Source organism: Plectropomus leopardus, chromosome 16, assembly GCF_026936395.1.
Source record: "Plectropomus leopardus strain MGB_pleo_1.0 chromosome 16, ASM2693639v1, whole genome shotgun sequence".
In the NCBI taxonomy this organism is placed as follows: Eukaryota; Metazoa; Chordata; class Actinopteri; order Perciformes; family Serranidae; genus Plectropomus; species Plectropomus leopardus.
The window spans coordinates 33,959,633-33,973,683 of NC_142191.1; the positions used below are offsets into that span (position 1 = coordinate 33,959,633).

The following is a 14,051-nucleotide window of genomic DNA, read 5'->3' on the forward strand; positions in this document are numbered from 1 at the left end:
TTTTGATTTCTCCAGTGCTTTCAATACCATTCAGCCTGAGCTTCTGAGGGACAAGCTGGAGGACTCAGGTGTGGACTCCCACCTTTCATCCTGGATCTTGGACTACCTCACGGACCGACCGCAGATGCGTGAGGGCTAAGGACTGTGTTTCCGACATGGTCGGTCCTGCAGCACGGGGGCCCCGCAGGGAACCGTCTTGGCTCCTTTCCTCTTCACCCTCTACACTGCAGACTTCATGTACAACTCCACCAACTGCCACCTGCAAAAGTTCTCTGATGACTCTGCAATTGTCGGTCTCATCATAGATGAGGACGACAGTGAGTACAGAGAACTGACTCAGGACTTTGTGGACTGGTGCCAGCGGAACCGCCTCCACATCAATGCGGGAAAACCAAAGAGTTGGTGGTGGATTTCCGCAGGTGCAGACGCTCCCCTCTGACACCGGTGAACATCCAGGGAATGGACATTGAGATAGTGGACTCTTACAAGTACCTGGGTGTTCACCTGAACAATAAACTGGACTGGTCAATCAACACAACGTCACTTTACAAAAAGGGTCAGAGCAGACTATACCTGCTGAGGAGACTCAGGTCCTTTGGAGTGCAGGGAGCACTCCTGAGGACCTTCTTTGACTCTGTAGTGGCATCAGCCATTTACTATGGAGTGGTCTGCTGGAGCAGCAGCATCACGACTGCTGAGAGGAAGAGACTTGACAAACTTATCAAGAAGGCCAGCTCTGTCCTGGGGTGCCCTTAGACTCAGTGCAGGTGGTGGGAGAAAGGAGGATGATGGCTAAGCTGTCATCCATGCTGGAGAACGACTCCCATCCCATGCATGACACCCTGACTGCACTGGAAAGCTCCTTCAGTGACAGACTGCTTCACCCCAAGTGTGTGAAGGAGCGTTACCGCAGGTCCTTCCTCCCTGCTGCAGTCAGACTGTACAACCAGCACTGCTCCCAGTAGACCACACACAACAATAACTGACTCCACTTGTACAGCTTAATACCATAAGTGCAATTTCAATTTCACCCATGCAACTGTGAACATTCTTTATTTAACTGTTGAGTTTCTCGGCGTTGTAAATACTGTATATATTGTTTGTTTATGTCGTCCTGTGTGCTTATTTCCTTCATCTTCATCCTGCACGTTTTTGTACTTATTTATTAATTTTTTATTATTATTAACTTTATTTTGCACAGTTATCTTGCTACTTTGCTATCCCTTTGCTACTGCAATGTTGGAAATTTCCACACTGTGGGACTAATAAATGGATTATCTTATCTTATCTTATTTCAGTGGGGATTTTCCATTTGACAGTGTTTTTTTTACGACTGCGGTGTCAAACGTAAAGTCAAACTTGACAAATGTAAGCGAGCTTCTTGGATCATCTGTGTGAGTGAGCCAGTGAGTCGGAGTCCGTGCTCGGGTACACTTTCGGCGCGTTCAGCTGTCATTAGTCACTTCTACGGATGCTCTATGGGCCAGTGGATGTGGGTATTTTGAACTTTTCTAACCCCGAAAAAGAGTTTTCTCTGCTTCATGTGCCACTTAGCAGCTCTCATAGGAATGAATGAGGCCCCGCCCCCACGGCTGTATCCAGATTTATAATAGATCCATGCTCCATAGGCCTGGGGTATTCTGTGTGCCTCATTATAGTGTTGTGCAGTCTGCTGAGCCTCATGCACATTTGGCAAATCCATGTACTGCCTCATCAGTGTTGTGCATATAACCGAGTACACACACACAAGCATTTATTAATTGTTAGGATATATTGTATATTTTTGGTTTGCTTTACTTTATTGTACAAACGTGAGTGAATTGCCAACTATTGTGTCAAGAGCTCCAAAATCCTTCACCTGTCACTGCTGAGATTCATTCTCTGAAATTATTTCAACTATCCTGAAATGAGACTGAGTTTCCCTCCTCAGAGTCTGTGCAGGATTCTGCAGAGTTCTACAAGAACGTCGTGAGCTGCACAAGAGGCGGCAGATAGAACCTCATCACATATAAATAAAGCTCCCAGCAGCCTCCACTGATTCTCTCTGACTGATAGACAAAGCAAAGATTTGCTCCCCAAACCAAAGTAAAGTGGGAGTCAGTGAATAGAGGGGAAACTAAATGAACGGCCAAAAGAAGAAGCTCACTTCCAACACACACTCAACTCACATCACCAGTCAAAACGCAAAAGCACAGAAGGCGGTGAGTCAAACTTCCAGGTGTATGCACGTGCCATCACCAAAGTGGTATTGGAGTCAATGAGCATTGGTGGTTCAGTGGCAGAATTCTCACCTGCTATGCTGGAGGCCTGGGTTTGATTTCCAGCCAATGCAGTTGTCCTTATCACAGACGGGCTACACAGGAGCACTTACCAAAGACCAGAGGAATAACCAGCGTCCCCTGTGGTTGTAAATGTGAATGAAGTATATGTTTGTTTAGTTTTGTAGCCTTCTAGACATTCTAGAATTGTAATATTCTACAGATACATCATAACATTCTAGAACTGTAGCATTCTACAGTTACATCATAACAATGTAGAACTGTAACATTCCACACTTACATCATAACATTTTATTACTTTAACATTCTACAGTTACAGCAACATTCTAGAACTGTTACACTGAACAATAACAGCAACATTCTAGAATATTAACATTCTACAGTTACATCATAACATTGTGGAACTGTAACATTCTACATTAACAGCAATATTCTAGAACTGTAACACTCATCAGTTACATCAACATTCTAGAACTGTAACATTCTGCAGTTACATCATAAAAAATGTAGAGCTGTCACATTCTACAGTTATATCAACATTCTAAAACTGTAAAATTCTACACTTACATTTTAACATTTTCTTACTTTAACATTCTACAGTTACAGCAACATTCTAGAACTGTAACATTCATTAGTAACAGCAACATTCTAGAACATTAACATTCTACAGTTACATCATAACATTGTAGAACTGTAACATTCTACAGTAACAACAACATTCTAGAACTGTAACATTCTAGTTACATCATAACATTCTAGAACCTTAACATTCTACACTTACATAAAACATTCTATTACTTTTACATTCCACAGTTACATCATAACATTCTAGAACTGTAACAATTTACAGTAATAGCAACATTCTAGAACTTTAACATTCCACAGTTACATCATAACATTCTAGAACTGTAACATTCTACAGTAACAGCAACATTCTACAACTGTAACATTCTAGGTACATCACAACATTCTAGAACTTTAACATTCTACACTTACATCATAACATTCTATAACTTTTACATTCCACAGTTACATCATAACATTCTAGAACTGTTACATTGAACAATAACAGCAACATTCTAGAATATTAACATTCTACAGTTACATCATAACATTGTGGAACTGTAACATTCTAGTTACATCATAACATTCTAGAACTGTAACATTCTACAGTAACAGCAACATTCTTCAACTGTAACATTCTAGTTACATCATAACATTCTAGAACTTTAACATTCAAAACTTACATCATAACATTCTATTACTTTTACATTCCACAGTTACATCATAACATTCTAGAACAATTACATTGAACAATAACAGCAACATTCTAGAATATTAACATTCTACAGTTACATCATAACATTCTAGAACTGTAACATTCTACAGTAACAGCAACATTCTTCAACTGTAACATTCTAGTTACATCATAACATTCTAGAACTTTAACATTCAAAACTTACATCATAACATTCTATTACTTTTACATTCCACAGTTACATCATAACATTCTAGAACTGTAACATTCTTCAGTTACATCAACATTGCAGAACTGTAACATTCTACAGTCAGGCAGGCGAGAACTCTACCACTGAACCACCAATGCTATCCCTAAGTCAGAATCAAGAATCTGCTGAGCCTCATGCACATTTGGCAAATCCATGTACTGCCTCATCAGTGTTGTGCATGTGAGCAAACAGCAGAAATGTTGAACACCATCAGAAAGCACCTCAAAGTCATTTGCAATTGGCAGGTTTTGAACCACTTAGTACTTCTTTGTAAGTTAGACAGATTCCCGGCCAATGCACTGAGTCTTTATTGCTGTATGGACTCAATGGTTGCACAACTTCTTTGTCTTGTCAGCCAATGCAGTTGTCCTTTGTAGTACTTAGCACAGACGGGCTACACCGGAGCACTTACCGAAGACCAGAGGAATAACCGGCGTCCCCTGTGGTTGTAAATGTGAATGAAGTATATGTTTGTTTAGTTTTGTAGCCTACGACTCCTCACGAGGCTCTACAGCTCTGCAACATGCCACCAAACAGCAGAGCACCACCACACATGTACTCCCCCTGAGGGCCACGTTCAGGGCCGCATCTGAAGTTACAGACCTCTTGATCATCTCCAGCAGCAGGAGCTAGTCATTCGGTGTCAGGAAATGTGTGATGTTTGAAACATGACAATGAAAAGATCTTATTGTTTCCGCCCGGTCTCGAACCGGGGACCTTTCGCGTGTTAGGCGAACGTGATAACCACTACACTACGGAAACTTGATATCTAGCTTTGTGCTGCGTCAAGCGAAAATCAGATATTAGTCGTCCATGCTTGGTTAATAAGTGCTGAAAGCGACCTATGGTAAAAGATTGCATTGTGGCTGTGGGTAATACAACCATGTGAGCATTGGTGGTTCAGGAGGCCTTGCATGCGATTCTCAGCCAATGTAGTTGTCAGTTGCTTCATTGACACTGTATCATAGGGCCTTTTATGTGTTTTATGTCAGTGGGCAATCAGGCAATGACTGTTACAGTGCTCTTGCTATTGTCGGTACTTTCCTGCCAATTCAGGAATGTTGTTTCGTTTTTGTTTTTGTTGTTACCATCTGACACAGTGGGTTCGCATAGGAAGCTACCCTCCCAGTCGGGGAATTGAACCCCAGTCTCCCGCATGACAGGCGGGGACACTCACCACTATACTAACGAGGAGATGTCTGTGGGGAATAGCCCTCCACGGAGTAGACGTGGGTTCGATTCCCGGTCAGTGCAACACCTTTTGGCAAGACTGAAATTGCGGTGTCAGGTTTGTTATGTAGCACATAATTGCTTTCAAAAAATAATTAGGAGAAAACAGCCCAAATTTCCTTGCAGTTCCCGTGTCTAGGCTGCTCATTTCGACAGGTAAGACACACTTTGGGCCCTGACACACCGAGCCCACGGTCGTCCGACGCTCAATGTCGGACCGTTGGTGAGCATTTGTCGACCTAGGTTTGGCTGTGTCTTGCACCGTTGGCGCCAGTCAGCCATTGACGGGCCTTGTCCTTGTACGGGGAAAATTCAAAAAAATCATGGTCAGGCTGAGCCTTGCAAACACATATAACCCTTACCTGGGAGGGAATAAATCTGGCAGAGTGGTGCACAGAGAAGTACCTCCTGCTCAACATCAGCTGAACCACTGAGGCGACTGTTGATTGTAAAAAGAAGGAGGCAAAAACACAGACCCTGTCTGCATCAGTTGAGCTGAGGTGCAGCAGGTGAACAGCTGTACGTTCCTTAATATCACAGTCACTGAGAGCATATGTTGGTCATCACACATCACCATCCAGGCTAAAAGAAAAGGACAGAATAGGCTCTACATCCTACAGAAACTTGGCAAGGCTACATTCTGGAGCAAGATCCTGGTTAACTTCTACAGAGGAGCAACAGAGATTATTCTGTCTTAAACCTTGGGAGGAGCTTCATTCCCGAGGATGTGGAAGTCCTCTTTAATCTTCAACAGACGTAGACGGATTAGGGACAACTTTCAGCACTGTCACATGAGCACTGGTGACAACCATTCATTTCTGTCTTCATGTATAAACAAGCAGGGGTTCACTCTTGATGTTTTCCTGCCTTTTCTGTCTCGTTGGTGCTCCCTGCCACCCGTAAGAATTATCTGAACTAAATTTTTTTGAATAAATGACAGTAATCCTAATATTCATCAGAATTGTTTTATTCATTATATAAGTTCCTTTGTTTGGCTCTGGATTTTAAATAGTTCTACTTTATATTTCTGTTATTTTAGTTGCCAAATTATTATTAATTTTCATAACTATTTGTATATTTTTTGTGACCATATGAATGTGAGTTACAGTAGTCATATGATCGTAATAACTTGGCACCACGACGGTGGCGATCAACTAGCTTTGTTTACCCAGGCTTTCTCTCCCTCAGGCTCTGTGCAGGTCCCCATGAAAGAAGACGTTTTGCGCACCGTTGCAGTCTTGATGGGCGCAGATTGCGTCAAAGAAGCAGTGGTGGCTGTGGCTGTCACTGCCATGTGAGCATTGGTGGTTCAGTGGTAGAATTCTTGCCTGCCACGCGGGAGACCCGGGTCCGATTCCCGGCCAATGCACTGTGTCTTTACTGCTTTATGGACTCAATGGTTGCACAACTTCTTTGTCTTCTTACAGTTAATACCCGGGAGAGGAGCATTAGAAGATGCTGGCGTTGGTGACACGTCATACACCACACCAGAAGCAACACTTGTGACTCTTTCCCCCTGCTTTTCTTGGGTAAGAAAAGGCTTGCTGCTATCTTAAATTTAGCTGCATTTTGTGCCTGTTTGGCGTAGAAGGCGGTGAGTCAAACTTCCAGGTGTATGCACGTGCCATCACCAAAGTGGTATTGGAGTAATGAGCATTGGTGGTTCAGTGGGAGAATTCTCACCTGCTATGTGGGAGGCCTGGGTTTGATTTCCAGCCAATGCAGTTGTCCTTTGTAGTACTTAGCACAGACGGGCTACACCGGAGCACTTACCAAAGACCAGAGGAATAACCGGCGTCCCCTGTGGTTGTTAATGTGAATGAAGTATATGTTTGTTTAGTTTTGTAGCCTTTCGACTCCTCACGAGGCTCTACAGCTCTGCAACATGCCACCAAACAGCAGAGCACCACCACACATGTACTCCCCCTGAGGGCCACGTTCAGGGACGCATCAGAAGTTACAGACCTCTTGATCAACGCCAGCAGAGGCGTCATGAGGCGTCAGGAAATGTGTGATCTTTTGAGATGTGATAATTAAAGTCTATCAATGTTTCCGCCCAGTTTTGAACTGGGGACCTTTCGCGGTGAGGCTTAACGTGATAACCACTACACTACGGAAACGTGATATCAATGGGAGCCTTTCTATATCAAAGCTGTGGGACCACCTGACCAGATTTATACCAGCAGTACATTTTCATGTTCTGCGACATGCCGCCAAACAGCACACCACCACACATGTACTCCCCCTGAGGGCCACGTTTAGTGACACATTAGAAGTTACAGGCCTCTTGATCATCGCCAGCAGCAGCTCATTCGGTGTCAGGACATCAGACCACACAGACATGTGTGATGTTTGAGACACGATAATGAAAACCTCTTATTGTTTCCGCCCGGTTTCGAACCGGGACCTTTCAGCGATGTGAGGCTTAACGTGATAACCACTACACTACGGAAACACGTGCTGTGTCAAGCCACAATCAGATATTAGTCTTCCATGCTTGGTCAATAAGTGCTGAAAGAGACCTATGGTCACGTTGTACAGTTTAAACAACAAGTTGTTCCAAAACGTGTCATAGGTTTCCGCCCGGTTTCGAAACCGGGGACCTTTCGTGCAGGAGCCGGATATAGTGATCACTAACTTTACTAACTTTACTAACTTTTCCCATTCATTGTCTATGGTAGTGATTATTATTACAGATGCAATATATTTTTGTCCAAAGGTGGAATTGTGGTTGCGCTGTTTCCCCCACTTTTTTTAAAGAGATGAGTTTATCTTGTCCTTTGAGTGACAGACGACTGGAGCAGCAGTGATTTCTCTCTCTAACCTGGAAAAGCCTGGGAGCACTGTGAGAATCATGTTTTTTGATTTCTCCAGTGCTTTCAATACCATTCAGCCTGAGCTTCTGAGGGACAAGCTGGAGGACTCAGGTGTGGACTCCCACCTTTCATCCTGGATCTTGGACTACCTCACGGACCGACCGCAGTACGTGAGGGCTAAGGACTGTGTTTCCGACATGGTCGTCTGCAGCACGGGGGCCCCGCCGGCTCCTTTCCTCTTCACCCTCTACACTGCAGACTTCATGTACAACTCCACCAACTGCCACCTGCAAAAGTTCTCTGATGACTCTGCAATTGTCGGTCTCATCATAGATGAGGACGACAGTGAGTACAGAGAACTGACTCAGGACTTTGTGGACTGGTGCCAGCGGAACCGCCTCCACATCAGTGCGGGGAAAACCAAAGAGTTGGTGGTGGATTTCCGCAGGTGCAGACGCTCCCCTCTGACACCGGTGAACATCCAGGGAATGGACATTGAGATAGTGGACTCTTACAAGTACCTGGGTGTTCACCTGAACAATAAACTGGACTGGTCAATCAACACAACGTCACTTTACAAAAAGGGTCAGAGCAGACTATACCTGCTGAGGAGACTCAGGTCCTTTGGAGTGCAGGGAGCACTCCTGAGGACCTTCTTTGACTCTGTAGTGGCATCAGCCATTTACTATGGAGTGGTCTGCTGGAGCAGCAGCATCACGACTGCTGAGAGGAAGAGACTTGACAAACTTATCAAGAAGGCCAGCTCTGTCCTGGGGTGCCCCTTAGACTCAGTGCAGGTGGTGGGAGAAAGGAGGATGATGGCTAAGCTGTCATCCATGCTGGAGAACGACTCCCATCCCATGCATGACACCCTGACTGCACTGGAAAGCTCCTTCGGTGACAGACTGCTTCACCCCAAGTGTGTGAAGGAGCGTAACCGCAGGTCCTTCCTCCCTGCTGCAGTCAGACTGTACAACCAGCACTGCTCCCAGTAGACCACACACAACAATAACTGACTCCACTTGTACAGCTTAATACCATAAGTGCAATTTCAATTTCACCCATGCAACTGTGAACATTCTTTATTTAACTGTTGAGTTTCTCGGCGTTGTAAATACTGTATATATTGTTTGTTTATGTCGTCCTGTGTGCTTATTTCCTTCATCTTCATCCTGCACGTTTTTGTACTTATTTATTAATTTTTTATTATTATTAAGTTTATTTTGCACAGTTATCTTGCTACTTTGCTATCCCTTTGCTACTGCAATGTTGGAAATTTCCCCACTGTGGGACTAATAAATGGATTATCTTATCTTATCTTATCTTATTTCAGTGGGGATTTTCCATTTGACAGTGTTTTTTTTACGACTGCGGTGTCAAACGTAAAGTCAAACTCGACAAATGTAAGCGAGCTTCTTGGATCATCTGTGTGAGTGAGCCAGTGAGTCGGAGTCCGTGCTCGGGTACACTCGGCCGCGTTCAGCTGTCATTAGTCACTTCACGGATGCTCTATGGGCCAGTGGATGTGGGTATTTTGAACTTTACTAAACCCGGAAAAAGAGTTTTCTCTGCTTCATGTGCCACTTAGCAGCTCTCATGGGAATGAATGAGGCCCCGCCCCCACGGCTGTATCCAGATTTATAATAGATCCATGCTCCATAGGCCTGGGGTATTCTGTGTGCCTCATTATAGTGTTGTGCAGTCTGCTGAGCCTCATGCACATTTGGCAAATCCATGTACTGCCTCATCAGTGTTGTGCATATAACCGAGTACACACACACAAGCATTTATTAATTGTTAGGATATATTGTATATTTTTGGTTTGCTTTACTTTATTGTACAAACGTGAGTGAATTGCCAACTATTGTGTCAAGAGCTCCAAAATCCTTCACCTGTCACTGCTGAGATTCATTCTCTGAAATTATTTCAACTATCCTGAAATGAGACTGAGTTTCCCTCCTCAGAGTCTGTGCAGGATTCTGCAGAGTTCTACAAGAACGTCGTGAGCTGCACAAGAGGCGGCAGATAGAACCTCATCACATATAAATAAAGCTCCCAGCAGCCTCCACTGATTCTCTCTGACTGATAGACAAAGCAAAGATTTGCTCCCCAAACCAAAGTAAAGTGGGAGTCAGTGAATAGAGGGGAAACTAAATGAACGGCCAAAAGAAGAAGCTCACTTCCAACACACACTCAACTCACATCACCAGTCAAAACGCAAAAGCACAGAAGGCGGTGAGTCAAACTTCCAGGTGTATGCACGTGCCATCACCAAAGTGGCATTGGAGTCAATGAGCATTGGTGGTTCAGTAGGAGAATTCTCACCTGCTATGTGGGAGGCCTGGGTTCGATTTCCAGCCAATGCAGTTGTCCTTATCGCATACGGGCTACACAGGAGCGCTTACCAAAGACCAGAAGAATAACCAGCGTCCCCTGTGGTTGTAAATGTGAATGAAGAATATGTTTGTTTAGTTTTGTAGCCTTCTAGACATTCTAGAATTGTAATATTCTACAGATACATCATAACATTCTAGAACTGTAGCATTCTACAGTTACATCATAACATTCTAGAACTGTAACATTCTACACTTACATCATAACATTTTTTTACTTTAACATTCTACAGTTACAGCAACATTCTAGAACTGTTACACTGAACAATAACAGCAACATTCTAGAACTGTTACACTGAACAATAACAGCAACATTCTAGAATATTAACATTCTACAGTTACATCATAACATTGTGGAACTGTAACATTCTAGTTACATCATAACATACTAGAACTGTAACATTCTACAGTAACAGCAACATTCTACAACTGTAACATTCTAGGTACATCACAACATTCTAGAACTTTAACATTCTACACTTACATCATAGCATTCTATTACTTTTACATTCCACAGTTACATCATAACATTCTAGAACTGTTACATTGAACAATAACAGCAACATTCTGGAACATTAACATTCTACAATTACATCATAACATTGTGGAACTGTAACATTCTAGTTACATCATAACATTCTAGAACTTTAACATTCAAAACTTACATCATAACATTCTATTACTTTTACATTCCACAGTTACATCATAAAATTCTATTACTTTTACATTCCACAGTTACATCATAACATTCTAGAACTGTAACATTCTACAGTAACAGCAACATTCTAGAACTGTAACATTCTAGATACATCATAACATTCTAGAACTGTAACATTCAACAGTAACACCAACATTCTACAACTGTAACATTCTGGTTACACCATAACATTCTAGAACTATAACATTCTACAGTTACATCATAACATTGTGGAACTGTAACATTCTACATGAACAGCAATATTCTAGAACTGTAACACTCTTCAGTTACATCAACATTCTAGAACTGTAACATTCTGCAGTTACATCATAAAAAATGTAGAACTGTCACATTCTACAGTTATATCAACACTCTAAAACTGTAACATTCCACACTTACATTATAACATTTTCTTACTTTAACATTCTACAGTTACAGCAACATTCTAGAACTGTAACATTCATTAGTAACAGCAACATTCTAGAACATTAACATTCTACAGTTACATCATAACATTGTAGAACTGTACCATTCGACAGCAACAGCAACATTCTAGAACTGTAACATTCTACAGTAACAACAACATTCTAGAACTGTAACATTCTAGTTACATCATAACATTCTAGAACCTTAACATTCTACACTTACATAAAACATTCTATTACTTTTACATTCCACAGTTACATCATAACATTCTAGAACTGTAATATTCTACAGTAACAGCAACATTCTACAACTGTAACATTCTAGGTACATCACAACATTCTAGAACTTTAACATTCTACACTTACATCATAACATTCTAGAACTTTTACAATCCACAGTTACATCATAACATTCTAGAACTGTTACATTGAACAATAACAGCAACATTCTAGAATATTAACATTCTACAGTTACATCATAACATTGTGGAACTGTAACATTCTAGTTACATCATAACATTCTAGAACTGTAACATTCTACAGTAACAGCAACATTCTACAACTGTAACATTCTAGGTACATCACAACATTCTAGAACTTTAACATTCTACACTTACATCATAAGATTCTATTACTTTTACATTCCACAGTTACATCATAACATTCTAGAACTGTTACATTGAACAATAACAGCAACATTCTGGAATATTAACATTCTACAATTACATCATAACATTGTGGAACTGTAGCATTCTAGTTACATCATAACATTCTAGAACTTTAACATTCAAAACTTACATCATAACATTCTATTACTTTTACATTCCACAGTTACATCATAACATTCTAGAACTGTAACATTCTACAGTAACAGCAACATTCTAGAACTGTAACATTCTAGATACATCATAACATTCTAGAACTGTAACATTCAACAGTAACACCAACATTCTACAACTGTAACATTCTGGTTACACCATAACATTGTAGAACTATAACATTCTACAGTAACAGCAACATTCTAGAACTGTAACATTCCAGTAACACCATAACATTCTAGAACTGTAACAATCTACAGTAATAGCAACATTCTACAACTGTAACATTTTAGTTACATCATAACATTCTACAACTGTAACATTCTACAGTCACAGCAACATTCTACAACTATAACATTCAACAATAACAGCAACATTCTAGAACTGTAACATTCTATAGTTACATCATAATATTGTAGAATTGTAAAATTCTACAGTCACAGCACCATTCTAAAACTGTACCATTCTACAGGAACAACATTCTAGAACTGTAACATTCTAGTTACATCATAACATTCTAGAACTTAACATTCTACACTTACATCATGTCATTGTAGAACTGTAACAGTCGACAGCAACATTCTAGAACTGTAACATTCTACAGATACATCATAACATTCTAGAACTGTAACATTCTACAGTTACAGCAACATTCTAGAACATTAACATTCTACAGTTACATCATAACATTGTAGAACTTTAACATTCTAAAATTACATCATAACATTCTATTACTTTTACATTCCACAGTTACATCATGACAGTCTAGAACTGTAACATTCTTCAGTTACATCAACATTCTTGAACTGTAACATTCTACAGATACATCATAACATTCTCGAACTGTAACATTCTACAGTTACAGCAACATTCTAAAACTGTAACATTCTACAGATAAATCATAACAATGTAGAACTGTAACATTCTACACTTACATTATAACATTTTCTTACTTTAACATTCTACAGTTACATTATATCATTCTATCACTTTTACATTCCACTGTTAGATCATAACATTCTAGAACTGCAACATTCTTCAGAAACAGCAACATTCTAGAACTGTAACATTCTAAAGACACAGGAAAACATCGAGAGTGAAACTCATACTTGTTTATACATGAACAAAGACAGAAATGAATGGTTGTCACCAATGTTCATGTGACAGTGCTGAAAGTTGTCCCTAATCCGTCTACGTCTTTTGAAGATTAAAGAGGAGTTCGACATCCTCAGGAATGAAGCTCCTCCAAAATCTGGCGTTATGACAGCAGATACTTCTGAGTCTTTTGCCAGATGGCAGCAGGGTGAACAGCAAGGTGGCTGGGGTGGGTGTTGTCTCTCAGCATCCTTTGGACCCCGTGCAGCCATTTCACGTCAACCATGTCACTGAAGCTCTGTCAATGGGAATAAGTGATGTTCTGGGCAGTTTCAATCACCCGCTGCAGATCCTTCCTGTCGTGGGCAGTGCACAAACTATGTCAACTCATGATGGGGTTTAAGACAGAATAATCTCTATTGCTCCTCTGTAGAAGTTAACCAGGATCTTGCTCCAGAATGTAGCCTTGCCAAGTTTCTGTAGGATGTAGAGCCTATTCTGTCCTTTTCTTTTAGCCTGGATGGTGATGTGTGATGACCAACATATGCTCTCAGTGACTGTGATATTAAGGAACGTACAGCTGTTCACCTACTGCACCTGGGCTCAACTGATGCAGACAGGGTCTGTGTTTTTGGCTCCTTCTTTCTACAATCAACAGTCGCCTCAGTGGTTCAGTTGATGTTGAGCAGGAGGTACTTCTCTGTGCACCACTCTGCCAGATTTATTCCCTCCCAGGTAAGGGTTATATGTGTTTGCAAGGCTCAGTCTGACCATGATTTTATTCATTTTC

General features: G+C 41.2%; 3 non-coding genes across 3 annotated transcripts; 1 reads left to right on the top strand and 2 right to left on the bottom strand.

Moving 5' to 3' along the window:
- Nucleotides 1-4,476: 4,476 nt before the first annotated feature.
- On the bottom strand, nucleotides 4,477-4,549 carry trnav-aac (transfer RNA valine (anticodon AAC)). Its single transcript has one exon. It is a non-coding gene; the product is annotated as a tRNA-Val (tRNA).
- Nucleotides 4,550-6,315: 1,766 nt separating this feature from the next.
- On the top strand, nucleotides 6,316-6,386 carry trnag-gcc (transfer RNA glycine (anticodon GCC)). Its single transcript has one exon. It is a non-coding gene; the product is annotated as a tRNA-Gly (tRNA).
- A 1,011-nt stretch (nucleotides 6,387-7,397) lies between these two features.
- Nucleotides 7,398-7,472, bottom strand: trnav-cac (transfer RNA valine (anticodon CAC)). Its single transcript has one exon. It is a non-coding gene; the product is annotated as a tRNA-Val (tRNA).
- Between the last annotated feature and the right edge of the window lie 6,579 nt (nucleotides 7,473-14,051).